The 14,513-nt window shown below is 49.7% G+C and overlaps 1 protein-coding gene across 2 annotated transcripts in view; it reads left to right on the top strand.

The window, feature by feature from the left end:
• The window catches only part of ajm1 (apical junction component 1 homolog), an 89,181-nt gene that overhangs the window by 59,354 nt on the left and 15,314 nt on the right, over positions 1-14,513 (top strand). The gene's annotated exons all lie outside the window — the stretch shown is intronic.

Raw genomic sequence — 14,513 nt, 5'->3', positions numbered from 1 at the left:
TTTTTTAATATTCACCTTGGACCCCTCTATCAAATGGATATCTCCATTTCAACATTAGGTTTACAATTTCACAGAGTTTGATAAAAATGTACAGTCACCCAAGAAAAGTGATACTTTTTCTGTCACATCCATAACGCATCTTTTATTGGCATTTTCTGGCATGCCCTAGATGTACTATGGGAATTGTTCTTGTTCTATCACTTCTCCAGTATGGTACAGCCTTAAAATATGCAACACCTGTTTAAATACTGGGAGACAATAAAACATGCACTGGGTCATTTGTTGCCATTTTGAGTTCAAGTGTCACGTCCATAACGCTGGAATTGCTCACCACTGGTGTCTCAGGCTCGACATGTCACTCGACAGAGAGAGACAGGTAGAGGGAGAGGGAGGGAGGGGAGAGAAAACACAGGTTGCTGGGTATGCAGCATGTCACAGAATGGTTAAGAACAGTATACATTTTGCACTGAATGCAAGCTGGCACTCCGACAAGACTAACTATGACAGCATACCTAAAAGGGAGAGCCAGAAGGTAACACAGACCTGAGGGAGCCCTGGGACATGAAGCAGCCAGCCACTCCACCATCAAAAAAACCTGAGGGGGTGGGGGGCATCAATACATCCCAGTTTACCAAAACACTATGTCTGAGGACTCTCCAGACCTACTCCTTTACCTAATAAAAACTATTAATAACTAAAGGTTTGACTAAAAATATACATTTTCAGCCTAAACACTGAGACTGTGTTTGAGTCCCAAACACTACTTGCAAAGCTATTCCATAATGGTGGGGCTTTGTAAGAAAAGGCTCTGTCTCATGATGTAGCCTTCACTCTATGAAGTATCAACAAATAGCCTGGACCTTTTGATCTGTGTAGGCATGGCAGGTCATAAAGGACCAGAAGTTCATTCAGGTGCAGTGACGTGAGTGCATTCAGTGCATTATGGGTAGTATTTTATAATCAATGCAAAATTTGATTGGGAGCCAATGCAATGTGGATAAGATAGGGGTGATGTGGTCATGTCTTCTAGTTGTAGTAAGGTCTCTTGCTGCTGCATTTTGAACTAACTGGAGCTTGTTTATGCACTTATTGGAACATCCAGACAGTAAGGCATTAGAATAAGCCAACCAAGAGGTAACAAAAGCATGAACTAGTTTTTCTGCATCATGTAGTAACATTATATATTTTTTATCTTCACAATATTCCTGAGAAATATATGAAGGAAAGTTATCCTTGTAATCTTATCGATATGAGTTTCAAATGAATGACTGGAGTCAATGATCACTCCGAGGTCTTTTACTGCTGCATGGAAAGAAACAGAAAGGGCATCCAGAGTTACTATGTAATCAGAAAACCTACTTCAAGTTTCAAGTGGTCCTAGTAAAAGTTCTTCTGTCTTGTCAGAGTTAAGTAGAAAGAAGTTAACCCTCTGGGGTCTGAGGGTATTTTCTGGCACTCTAATAAATTTGGTATGCTCTGATTTTGTTGTCAATTTCAACAAATGCTAGCAGTGTTTTCAAAGTCATATTACTTTTTTGTATTTAGCACAAATTCAGCTACAATAATATCTATGTAGTGTGTGTTATGATTGTACTTTAAAAAAAATAAATGAAAACGTAAAGAGCAGTTTTAGAACTGTGTTGGAATGTGTGAAAAAAAAAACCCATTACCTTACCCAACAGTTTTGATCACTTGAGGTGATTCTGTTTAGTCTTGGGAATGTGGAAACTGTACATTGTTCAATCTTGGGAATGTAAAAAAACTTAAATCTGCTCCATTGATTTGGACAATTAACTGGCCATCAAAAAAAAAAAAAAATTATGTCCTATTGTTTTAGGATAAAGGGTTGTCAGTGGGAGGGGTATTCAATGAGAGGAGTAAAAAATTCCATTCAATAAGAGTGAATACCCCTCCCACTGCCATCTCTTAATCACATCAAGTCATCAAAACGGTTCGTCACAATGGTAATGTTTTTTTTTTTTCACACATTCCAACACAGTTCTTAAACTGCTTTACAGCTTCAATTATCTGGTATTTGACTCTTTTGGTTTGTCTTGAAATTAACTCTTGTACTATTTTACTCCATTCAGAGGCACAACCAGCTTTGTTACTCTGTTACACAATTACTCTGTAATTTTGCTCCTACTCCAACTCCAAATTTTGCTCTCTAAACTCAAAATAGAACAAAATTAACTATTTTTGAGGAAAATACTTTTAATTCTGGAAAAATTGCTCAGTCATTTTTCCTGTGTATGCACTACACTGCACGCATATCAACTGATCTAAAGTCTGAAGTCCTTCCTGCACCGTATGGCGCATTAGGCAGTGCCAGTCTCCATTTCTGTAGCCCTCGGCCTCTCGCCTATTACATATGTAGGAGACATTTATTTTTACCTATAGGTAGGTTTTTAGTGTAGTTTTAGATTTAGTCACTTGGGGGAGCACTTCACTTTTAGCGTAGGTCACGCAGGCACAGGTATATTACAGGTGCCTGTAATTAGAGTTAATGAAGGCTTGGACTGGGGAAGACATGGTTCTTACCGTAGCCGTGTGGACCAGCCAAAAGGTCAAAATATCTTCTTTTTTTTTTTAAACACAGCACAAACAGCACGGCGGTGAACTAGTTTTTATATTAAATTATATTTTGCAATAAACGGGGAACAACCCCAAAAGGATACAACCGGCTGGACATTCCATTGTTTGCTGCGCGTTGAGAACACCTGCAGTCCAGGCTGAGGCTTACAGGGTAGCCTCCACAATGTAAGAACCGTTCCCATTTTTTCAATGGACTTATGAACATTTAGCTGTGGACATTGTAAGAACTCGTCTCACTTGCAATGGATTGTGAATATCTGCGCTGGATACTGTAAAAGCATTGGAATATTTGGACCTTTTTCTGTGGATATCATATGAATCGTCTCATCTTTATTGGACGTAAGAAACATTTCACTTTCATGTGAGCTTTTTCCGAGGACAAAATAAAACGAGGGTTATGTATATAACCGCGGTTCTATGAGTTTCGGATGACCGCCAGAGGCGGTGCTTTCAGCACATGGATATCCATCACACGAACGTGCAGGTCGAGTAATAGTAACAACAAAGTCACGTGTGACCTGGGTGACGTCACCCCGTGACCCCGGCATAAAAGACCGGTGAACCCAGGAAGTGACCTCTTGGCAAATCTTCTCGTGTACACTCCGAGTGACTGCCAAGCTCTGGCGGTCATCCGAAACTCATAGAACCGCGGTTATATACATAACCCTCGTTCTATTTCGTTTCTCCTGACCGCCAGAGGCGGTGCTTTCAGCACATGGATGACTAATACCAACCAGGTCATGAGGAGTGCCTACCCGTACTCAGTGCTGCTACGACGGGCCTGGAATGACGGCCGTCGCCACAGGATTATGTGGGACGACATTAAGACGGTAAAACCTGGTGAAGGTGCAGCTGGAAGCCCAGGAGGCTGCGCTGCATATGTCTGAAAGGGGCACGCCCTTCAGTGATGCCCATGAGGCCACCACGCCCCGTGCAGAGTGCGCCCTGACAGCCGGAGGAATCGGGGAGCCACTGTGCCTGTAGTCATGTAATATGGCCTCGACTATCCACTTGGATAGCCTCTGCTTAGAGAGCACCAGACCCCTCCTCGGCCCTGTGTGGCACAGAAACAGGGCGTCACTCCTACGGAAGCCCTCTGTACGGGTCACGTACACCCTGAGGGCGTGAACTGGGCACAAAAGTTCCAACCTCTCACCATGGCCCGCCTCGAACGCCGCAAGGCTAAGGGGCTGGTTGACGAAGGTAGCAGAGAGGGTCTTCGGGAGGAAAGAGGGGTTAGGCCACAGAGTTGACCCCACTGTCGCCGGAGTGCCACCGCAGGCACTCCCCACTGACTGACAGCGCGTGTAATTCCCCGACGCGCCTCGTCGATGTAATGGCCAGAAGAAAAGCAGTCTTCAGGGAGAGCCATGAAATGTCTGCCGTGAGCAGGGGCTCAAACGGTGCGTCGCAGAGAGCCTGCAGCACCAAGTGAAGATCCCATGTGGGTACCCGGCTCCATCGGGGGGGGGGGTCTCAACCGGAGAGCACCCTTCAAGAAACGTGCCACCAAGGGGTGGGACCCCACGGTCCTTCCCTTAACTCTGGCATGCTGAGCAGAGATGGCAGCTGCATAGACCTTGATGGTGGCAGGAGTAAGACCCTTATCGAACAGAGACTGGAGGAACAGTAGAATGGTCGGCAGGGGGCAGCATGTAGGCTCCTCCCCCCGAGTTAAGCACCAGTTGGAGAAAAGCCTCCATCTGTTGGCGTAGAGGGCATTGGTGGAGGGTGCCCGAGAGCTTGCAATAGTGTTGACCACTGCCGGCTCACAAAGACCTAGCAGGGGGTCCGGCCCTTCAGCGGCCACACCCAGAGCTGCAGACGGGCTGGATCCAGGTGCCAGATCTGCCCTCCCAGCTGTGATAGCAGGTCCGTCCTCACTGGCAGGCACCAGGGGTCGCCGTTCAGAAGTTGCAGCAACTTGGGAAACCACACTCGGCCCGGCCACCGAGGGGCGACAAGCAGCAGCCCGTGGTGGTCCATCGCAACCCTGTGTAGGGTTGGCACAATCAGCGGCAGAGGGGGGAAGGCATACAGCAGTTGCCTCGGCCAAGCATGCGCCAGCGCATCCTGGCCCAGGGGGCTGGGGCCGTGGAGGCTGAACCACAGAGGGCAGTGTGTCGACTCCTGGCAGGCAAAGAGGTCCACCTCTGCCCTGCCAAAACGTTCCCAGATGGCGAGAACCACCGCTGGGTTGAGTCTCCATTCCCCGGGATCGGGGTCCTGGCGGGACAGCAGATCCGCTGCCCTGTTGGCAGTGCCTGGCAAGTACATGGCACGCAGGCTCAAGAGATGTTGATGGGCCCACCGCAGAAGTTGGCCGGCCACTTCCAAGCACTGGAGGGACTTGGTGCCTCCCTGGTGGTTGATGTAGTACACTACCGTAGCGTTGTCCGTCCGCACCAGAACGTGTCTGCCGGCCAGGCCTGGGAAGAAGTGCTGTAGGCCGAGGAACACAGCCCGTAGCTCCAGCACGTTGATGTGCTGCTGTCGCTGCCCTGGACTCCAGTAGCCTCTGACGGTCCGGCATTGCCAGACTGCACCCCAGCCTCCCAGGGAAGCATCTGTGGTGATGACCTCCCTCCGGGAGGGGATAGCCGCCAGCGGAACACCCCGCAGAAGGTAAGCCCTCCTCCTCCATGGACGGAGGAGCCTGAAAAATGTATCCGTCACCTTCATGAGCCTGTGCCCGTGCAGCACCGGGTGGAGGTGGAGACCGTTGAGCCACCTCTGAAGCGGGCGCAAGTCCAGGAGTCCCAGCGGGACCAGAGAGGAGGCTGCCATAAGCATGCCCAGCAGGCGCTGAAAGGTCTTCAGGGCGAGTGACCTGCCCCGTCCGAAGCGGCCAAGCAGCAGGCGGATGTTGTGGATCCTGGTCTGGGAGGGGGTTGCCATCAACAACCTCGAATCCAGGTGCATGCCCAAGAAAGTCGTCTCCTGGCTGGGCACCAGCGAGCTCTTCTTGTAATTCACCCTGAGCCCCAGCTCTGCGACATGTGAGAGCACAGTCGCGATGTCGGTGCGGGCCTGAGCTGCTGACCGTGAACAGACGAGCCAGTCGTCCAGGTAAGGCAGGACACGCAAACTCCTTGCCTGAAGTGGTGCCAATGCCGCTGCCACACACCTGGTGAACACACGGGGTGCCAGCGATATCCCAAAGGGCAGAACATTGAACTCGAAAGCCTGGCCCTCGAAGGCAAACCGCAGGAACTGCCTGTGGTGTGGCGCAATGGGAACATGGAAGTAGGCGTCTTTCAGGTCGATGGTGGCAAACCAGTCGCCCGCCTGGATGTGGTGTAAGACATCCACTGTATGCAGCATGCGGAATCTCATGGTCCTCAAGTGGGAGTTGAGGGACCTCAGGTCGAGGATCGGGCGGATACCGCCGTCCTTCTTCGGAACCAGAAAATACCTGGAGTAGAACCCACCTTGCTGTCTCTGCCTGTCGACGGGAGAGATTGCTCCTTTCTCCAGGAGGGTGGCGATTTCCTGCCGGAGGACGAGGGACTTCCCCGGATGGCTCACGGTGGTGTGTTTGACCCCACGAAAACGCGGCAGTCGGCGGCAGAACTGGATGCGGTAACCCTCGGTGAGGGTCACCAGCATCCAGGGGTCTGGGGTCAATGCTCTTCAGCTTTGGAGCTGTTCGCTGGAAAAGCGGCCGACCGCCGGCGCGCTGATGTCAGCGCCGTCCAGAGCGCTCCCGTTGGTCACCATGGGGGCGACGAGGAGCGGACTGGGTGTAGGGGGCGGCACCGCGGGTCCGGGAGGTGGTGGGGCGACGAAGGTCATCAACCCGTCTGGTCTCCTGGCGGGTGCGTGGCCGAGACAGAGTCGGTGTGGGCCCCCTGAAGGACTGGGCAGCATTGCCATGGTGGTGGACCTGGCGGAGGCCAGCGAACTGCTGTCGCGCCTGGACGACCTGGGCACTCCGGTCCAGGGCTTGCTGAGCGGCCTCGCCAAACAGCTCCCCGGGGACAACAGGGAGAGAGCGCAGCACACACCGGTCGGGCTCGGCCAGAGGGGACTGTGCCAGCCATATCTGCCGGCGGGCGAGGGTGAGATACGACATCAGCCGGCCCAGTTCCCGCGACGAGTAGGCAAAGGCCTGGAGAGCCGCGTCGCACAGCTCCCGTGATGCCGCGCTCGTCCCCTCCAGCGTCTGGGCGAGGGCCAGCAGCAGATGGGACATGGAATTGTCAATACGACCCATTCGTGCCGCCGTGTCGTATCCCCGACGACCTCATCGTGCGGTTGCACGGCATTGAGTGCGGGCATCGGGCGTCCGAAAGGACGAGGGTAGCCACGGAGGGCTCAATGTTGGGCATCTGCTGGAGGCCGTAGGTAGGGCGTCCTGCATTGCTGCCAGGGCCCTGCAGTCACTAGGGAGGTGGGGAGGCGTCTAGGGTCCGCCCAACACCTCTGTAACTCCCCGATGTATGGGGCCGAGGGCGGAACAGACAACGAGGAAGGCTGTGGAGCCTCTGAAGAAAGCGCTCTGATGCTGGGCCACCGGGGCGTGTCCAACCCCAGACGGGCCAATGCAGCCCTCAGCGTTGGCTGGATGGTCCGCCTTCCGATGCTGCCACGGTGCCATGGCTGGTGGCCTGGGAACCCGCCGGAGAGGTGGAGTCGTGACCGTCAGACCCACCGCAGTCAAAGCTCTGACACCCGGATCGACAGCTCATCCAGGCCGCGTGCATCAACGGCCGGTGACAGAAGTGGCGAACGGTCGGGCTGCCAGGCAGATGGGGTGGCTGCGGGAACACTGCTGCCCTGTGGCGGAGGCTGGAGATTCGCCAGCAGGGCCTTCATCTCCTCCAGCTCGGCGCACATCACCCTTGGAAGCGGAGACGCGTGGGGGCGCCCCACGGCGCTTGCTGGGCCCCGCGCAGCAAGAGAATAGGCCCATGACACCTGGCTGGCAAAGGGGAACTTAAAAAATAGGGCGACAACACCCCAAGTAAGTATCCCAAAATAAACAATCAGGCAGCAACGAAAACGACCGGGCGAACACACCCGTGGTCAGGAGAGGAAGAAAAAAAATGGTGCGGGGGCCTAAGCGGGAGCACCCGGACCTCGAGCCTACTGCCGTGGGTTTAAAAGACAGCCGCAACTAAACAGTCGCTCACTAGCGTGAGAAGACATCATACGCCGCTAAACACACAAGACAGCCGGCCCGTGAGCAGGCCGGAGGCAAGGTTACACAAACAAGGCGGTCGATAATATTAACAAGATAGGCGCCGTGCGCCACAGAACTGATAAACAGCGTCGAGAAACACCGCTTTAATTTAAATAAATGAAGACCGCTTACCTGGACGAAAATAGGCCGGCCTCCAGCGGCGAGGACCCCGCCTCGGAGGGCTAATCAGCTAACTCCACCGAGCGAGAGCGCTCAGCTTAAAGGAGTAACAAACAATACGAATACAACACAAGACAGCCGGCCCGTGAACAGGCCGGAGGCAAGGCTACACAAAACAAGGTGGTCGATAACATTAACAAGGATAGGCGCTGTGCGCCACAGAACTGATAAACAGCGGCGAGAAACACCGCTTTAATTTAAATGAATGAAGACCGCTTACCTGGACGAAAATAGGCCGGCCTCCAGCGGCGAGGACCCCGCCTCGGAGGGCTAATCAGCTAACTCCACCGAGCGAGAGCGCTCAGCTTAAGGGAGTAACAATACGAATACAACACACACAAGACAGCCGGCCCGTGAGCAGGCCGGAGGCCAGGCTACACAAACAAGGCGGTCGATAATATCAACAAAGATAGGTGCCGTGCGCCACCGAACTGATAAACAGCGGCGAGAACACCGCTTTAATTTAAATGAATGAAAACCGCTTACCTGGACGAAAATAGGCCGGCCTCCAGCGGCGAGGACCCCGCCTCGGAGGGCTAATCAGCTAACTCCACCGAGCGAGAGCGCTCCGCTTAACAGGGTAACAAACAATATGAATACAACACAAGACAGCCGGCCCGTGAACAGGCCGGAGGCAAGGCTACACAAAACAAGGCGGTCGATAATATTAACAAGGATAGGCGCTGTGCGCCACAGAACTGATAAACAGCGGCGAGAAACACCGCTTTAATTTAAATGAATGAAAACCGCTTACCTGAACGAACACAAGCGTTCGAACACGGTGTCCTCCAGTGGCGAGGACACCGCCCCAGAGGGCTAATCAGCTAACTCCACCGAGCGAGAGCGCTCAGCTTAACGGAGTAAAATACGAATATAACAAGAGAAAAGGAATTGGTGGACTTAACGCAGTTTCTTGGAGGGTGCGTAAGCACAGCCCCAACCCTACGGGTAACGAAACTAACACGGCGCTTTGTCCAAATTCCAATCCAACTCGCAACCTGCAAACGCGAGAAGATGCAAGAGGTCACTTCCTGGGTTCACCGGTCTTTTATGCCGGGGTCACGGGGTGACGTCACCCAGGTCACACGTGACTTTGTTGTTACTATTACTCGACCTGCACGTTCGTGTGATGGATATCCATGTGCTGAAAGCACCGCCTCTGGCGGTCAGGAGAAACGAAATAGAACAATGGATTAAGGAAACGCAAATTGGAAACAGGACAAACAAAGGGTTTTCTAACAGAGCTCGCTGGTGGCTCATCAAGAGGATTCCCATCTACTGTAATTGGAAAAGTTTGGAGGATCTGCGCCTACAAGCCCGCGCGAAGTGGAAGTGAGTAGCCGTGATTGGGAAACGGATTACTTACCTGTTGCAGTGCCTTTCGGCATTGATGAACTGCTGTGATTGAGTAAAAATCCTGTATGCTGAAAACCTGAAAGTGGTTGCTGAAATCCGTGGTGGTTGTGTTCGACGTGCACTTTGCGCAACATGGATGAAGGAAAGTCTAGCGAGGCTTCGGCCGCTGTTCTTACATCAGAACACTCCAATGCGCTGAGTAATACAACTAAAGAGGATTCTGAAAAACGTGTGAAGAAATTAACAACTAAGGGGTTTTCTATGGTGTGTGATAATTTGCAAAAGAATCGTAAATCCAAGTTCATGCAAGCTGGTAAGACAAAAAGAAGGATAAATGAGCTGCTGTCTGCAAAAGTCACTTCTCATATCAATGATGTCAAGAAGAATTTAAATGAATTTTCTGTTCTGTGCAAAGAGACTATAGAAATGCAAAATACTCTGCTGGAGATGCCAATGCCAGACTCTGAATACCAAGCACAACAAACTTGGCTTATAGAAAAAAACTAAGGAAATTAGTAAATTTGAAAATGAAGTTTGTCAATGGTTGGCTGGTGCTGTGTCCGAGGTTGATTCTCAATTTCCTAATGCTAATGTATTACCTGATGTGAGGCCTGATGATAGCATTTCCAATGTATCAAGTAAAAGATCCAGACACAGAAGTCAATTGTCTACCTATTCACAGTCTTCCAGCATCATTTCTATACGTTTAAAGGCTAAGGCCGAAAGAGCTGCTCTTTTACAGTCTGCTGTTGTTCTAAAGAAAATGCATGACGTAGATGCAGAGGAGGAAGCTCTTCAAATGGAGAGAGCAAGACTGAAAAGAAAGAAGGAACAGCTGGAAATTGAGGCAAAATTGGCAGCCGCTACAGCTAAGTTGTCTGTCCTTGAAAATGATGGTGGTGGTGATGGTGGTGGGGATGGAGAGGATGCAATGAATGCCTACCTTCATGCTCAGTTACAGTTGTCAAATCGTTCTGTTTCTCATCCTAAATTTCTTGTGGTCCAACAGGACAGTGCAGCACCCTTAGTGGTGAGGCCTAAGAATAAGCATGTTTTTCAGGCCCAGTCTTCTCTTGGGCCTAGTAACCCTCTACCTTCAGTATTGCAGATACCATCACAAAGACCTGGAGTATCGAGGGATAGCCATGGACCCAGGAACACCAATCCAGCCCTGCTTCAACACCACCTGCCATCTGTTCATGGAAATGCACCTACTCAGACACATGCAAGCCATGCTGTGTCCTCTGGTAACAATCAGCCCTCTGTGTATGATCTTATGCAACAGCAGAATATCACTGCTCAGTTGGTTAAAAATCAAGCTCTAGCCTCCCTTCCACCGAGAGTGATCACAGAGTTTGATGGACATCCACGTAAATATGCTGCATTTATTAGATCATTTGAACAAGCTATTGAAAAGAAAACTGCTGACAAAGAAGAGTGTCTGTATTATCTTGACCAATACACCAGAGGGCAGCCAAGAGAGTTGGTTAGGAGTTGCTTTAACATGGCTCCTGGTCAAGGCTATACCAGGTTAAAGAAATTGTTAAAGGAGTACTTTGGCAATGAAATGAGAATTTCTGCAGCTTACATGGACAGGGCTATGCAATGGCCAGTGATGAAGCCTGATGATGTTAATGCCCTGCAGTCTTTCTCTGTCTTTCTAAGGGACTGTTGCAATGTAATGGAAGATCTACAGCACCTGGAGGAGATGAATGTTCCATCTAATCTTCGTCTGATGATGATGAAGTTGCCATAAAAGCTGAGAGAAAAGTGGAGGGTAGTTGCGTGTGAACTCCAGGAGAGGCGCGGCACAAGGGCGATGTTTGCTGACTTCGTGGTCTTCATCGAGCGTCAGGTGAAAATTTTGTCTGACCCTCTCTTTGGGGACTTGCAGGGTACACCATCAAACTCCTCCTTTAAGTTCAAGGCCAGACCATCAGGAAGAGGGCATGCTACAGTTGCTGCTGTTGATGCTGTCCGACCTCTAAATCCATCTGCACCCCAACATCAGCATAAGGGTCCATCTGGACAGAGGTATGACCGTGGTATATGCTTTGTGTGTAAAGACCAACATTCAGTGGTGAATTGTTCAGCTCTTGAGAGAATGACACACAGAGAAAAACTTGATGCTCTTAAAGAAAATCGACTCTGCTTCCGCTGCCTCATTCCAGGTCACATGAGTAAGGTGTGTGATAGGCCTCTAACTTGTGCTGTATGCAAGAAGAGTCATCCAACTGTGTTACATGTTGAGTTTAAAACACTAGATGTTTCAGTCAATGCTCTGGGGCTGGGAAAGATGAGTATGTCCTCTCCATTGTTCCTGTACAGGTGAAGGCCAAGTCTGGGAGTCACATTATTAATACTTATGCTTTCCTTGACCCTGGGAGCTCAGCCTCTTTCTGCACCGAAAACCTCATGAGAGAGCTGAATCTTGCAGGTACCAAAACTAACATTCTCCTTCGTACACCTGGCCAAGAAAAAACAGCTACGACATTCTCACTTAATGGCCTCCAGGTATCTAGCCTGACAGGAGAAAGGTTTTTGGATTTACCTGAAGTGTTCACGCAGAAAACAATGCCTGTGAGCAAAAGTAACATTCTTACTCAGTAGGATTTGAAGGATTGGCCATATCTCAAAGACATTAACATTCCCAGTCTGGAGGCAGAGGTGGAATTGCTCATAGGTACCAATGCCCCAAAACTTATGGAGCCATGGGAAGTAATCAATAGCCATGGTGAAGGGCCATATGCAGTTAGGACCCTACTGGGGTGGGTCGTGAATGGTCCGCTGAGAGGCAGTGAAGTTAAGGGCATGTATGGCTGTTCTCCTGTTACTGCCAATAGGATCTCCATCGCCAAACTACAAGATCTGTTAATTGCCCAATACGACCAGGATTTCAATGAAGTAACATCAGATGATTCATGTTTGTCCCGGGAAGACTATAGGTTTATGCAAATTGTAGAGTCATCAATCCATCAAGATGAGGGTCACTACTGCTTTGACTTGCCTTTTAAATCTGCAAATGTCACACTTCCAGACAATCGTTGTGTTGCAGAGCAGCGTCTATTTGGTCTTCAAAGAAAGCTGAAAAGAAACAAAGAATACCATCAAGAATACACAGATTTCATGTCTGAAGTCATTGCAAATGGTTATGCTGAGCCTGTCCCAAGTCAACAGCTGAATAGGTCCGATGGGAAGGTTTGGTATATTCCCCATCACGGGATATACCACCCTAAAAAGAAAACACTTAGGGTTGTCTTTGATTGTGCCTCTGTCTTTCAAGGAACCTCTCTGAATTCCCAGCTCCTGCAAGGTCCCCTCCTCACCAGCACCTTGCTTGGTGTACTCACCAGGTTCAGACAGGAATGTGTAGCACTGATGGCAGACATCCAAGCAATGTTTCATCAGGTGAGAGTGTCTCCAGAGCACACTGATTTTTTACGTTTTTTGTGGTATCCTGATGGTGACCTAACACTTGCCCCTATGCAGTATATGATGAAAGTGCACCTTTTTGGAGCAGTATCGTCACCTGGTTGTGCAAATTGTGCATTGAGGAGAATCGTGCAAGATTACAAAGACCACTTTGAACCATCAATTCTAAACACAATACTCCATAACTTTTACATGGATGACTGCTTAACGTCTGTGTCCTCAGAGGTGAAGGCCATAAAGATGGCGGACCTCCCAGAGGAAAGAGTTGTTCCAGACCTGCCCGCCTTCACCAACGTGGGCATTGATTATTTCGGACCAGTGGAAGTGAAGAAAGGCCGAGGAAGAGTGAAGCGTTATGGTGTTTTGTTTATGTGTCTGGCAAGTAGGGCAGTTCACCTTGAGGTAGCCTATGCTCTTGACACGGATGCATGCATTAACGCCATCCGACATTTCATGTGTCGAAGAGGTCAAATATCTCATTTAATATCTGATAATGGCACCAACTTTATTGGAGCTGAGAGGGAGTTAAGGGAAGCCGTTTTAAACTTAGACCACAGCAAGATCCAGCATGCTCTTTTACAAAATGGTCTAACATGGTCTTTTAACCCTCCAGCAGGCGCTCACCATGGCGGGGTTTGGGAGCGGTTGATCCGGCTTGTGAAGCGTGTCCTGTCTTCCACTCTCAGACTCCAAACCCTGGATGATGAAGGCTTCCACACAGTTTAATGTGAAATTGAAGCAATTCTGAACAGTCGACCAATCACAAAGGCCTCTGAGGATGTCAATGACCTGGAAGCTCTCACACCAAACCACATTCTTCTCCTGAAGACAAGGCCAGTCCTTCCACTAGGGCTGTTTCAAAAGGATGACCTGTATCTGAAGAGAAGATGGCGACAGGTGCAGTTCCTCTCTGACCTTTTCTGGAAACGTTGGGTGAGGGAATATTTACCACTGCTCCAGGAGAGACAGAAGTGGATGAGGCCTAAAAGAAGTTTTGCCGTTGGTGACATCGTGGTCGTGATGGACCCATTAGCCCCAAGAGGGTCCTGGCAGATGGGACGAATCACACAGACCTATCCAGACAAGAGGGGCCATGTGCGTTCAGTCCAGTTAAGAACAAGAACAGGTCAATTGGAAAGGCCAGTCACTAAAATATGCCTCTTGATGGAAGCTGAAGACCCATGTCAGACGACCCGAAGTGCCACGGACAATGACCAGATGACCTGATGACCTGGCCGCTCTAAGAAGACATTTAGTCTTAAGAACTCACTTAGATTAGCTCTGCACAAATGGCTCCTTAGTTTTAATTGGGTAATTGTGGTTTAGTATTCACTCACAATTAGGGGCCGGGGTGTAGGAGTAATTTATTTTTACCTATAGGTAGGTTTTTAGTGTAGTTTTAGATTTAGTCACTTGGGGGAGCACTTCACTTTTAGCATAGGTCATGCAGGCACAGGTATATTACAGGTGCCTGTAATTAGAGTTAATGAAGGCTTGGACTGGGGAAGACACGGTTCTTACCGTAGCCGTGTGGACCAGCCAAAAGGTCAAAATTTTTTTTTTTTTTTAACACCGCACAAACAGCACGGTGGTGACCTAGTTTTTATATTAAATTATATTTTGCAATAAACGGGGAACAACCCCAAAAGGATACAACCGGCTGGACATTCCATTGTTTGCTGCGCATTGAGAACACCTGCAGTCCAGGCTGAAGCTTACAGGGTAGCCTCCAGAACATAGTTAGGGTTACAGTAGGGGGCTGGTC

This window comes from Neoarius graeffei, chromosome 28, assembly GCF_027579695.1.
Source record: "Neoarius graeffei isolate fNeoGra1 chromosome 28, fNeoGra1.pri, whole genome shotgun sequence".
In the NCBI taxonomy this organism is placed as follows: Eukaryota; Metazoa; Chordata; class Actinopteri; order Siluriformes; family Ariidae; genus Neoarius; species Neoarius graeffei.
This window is presented reverse-complemented; position numbering and strand designations above follow the sequence as displayed.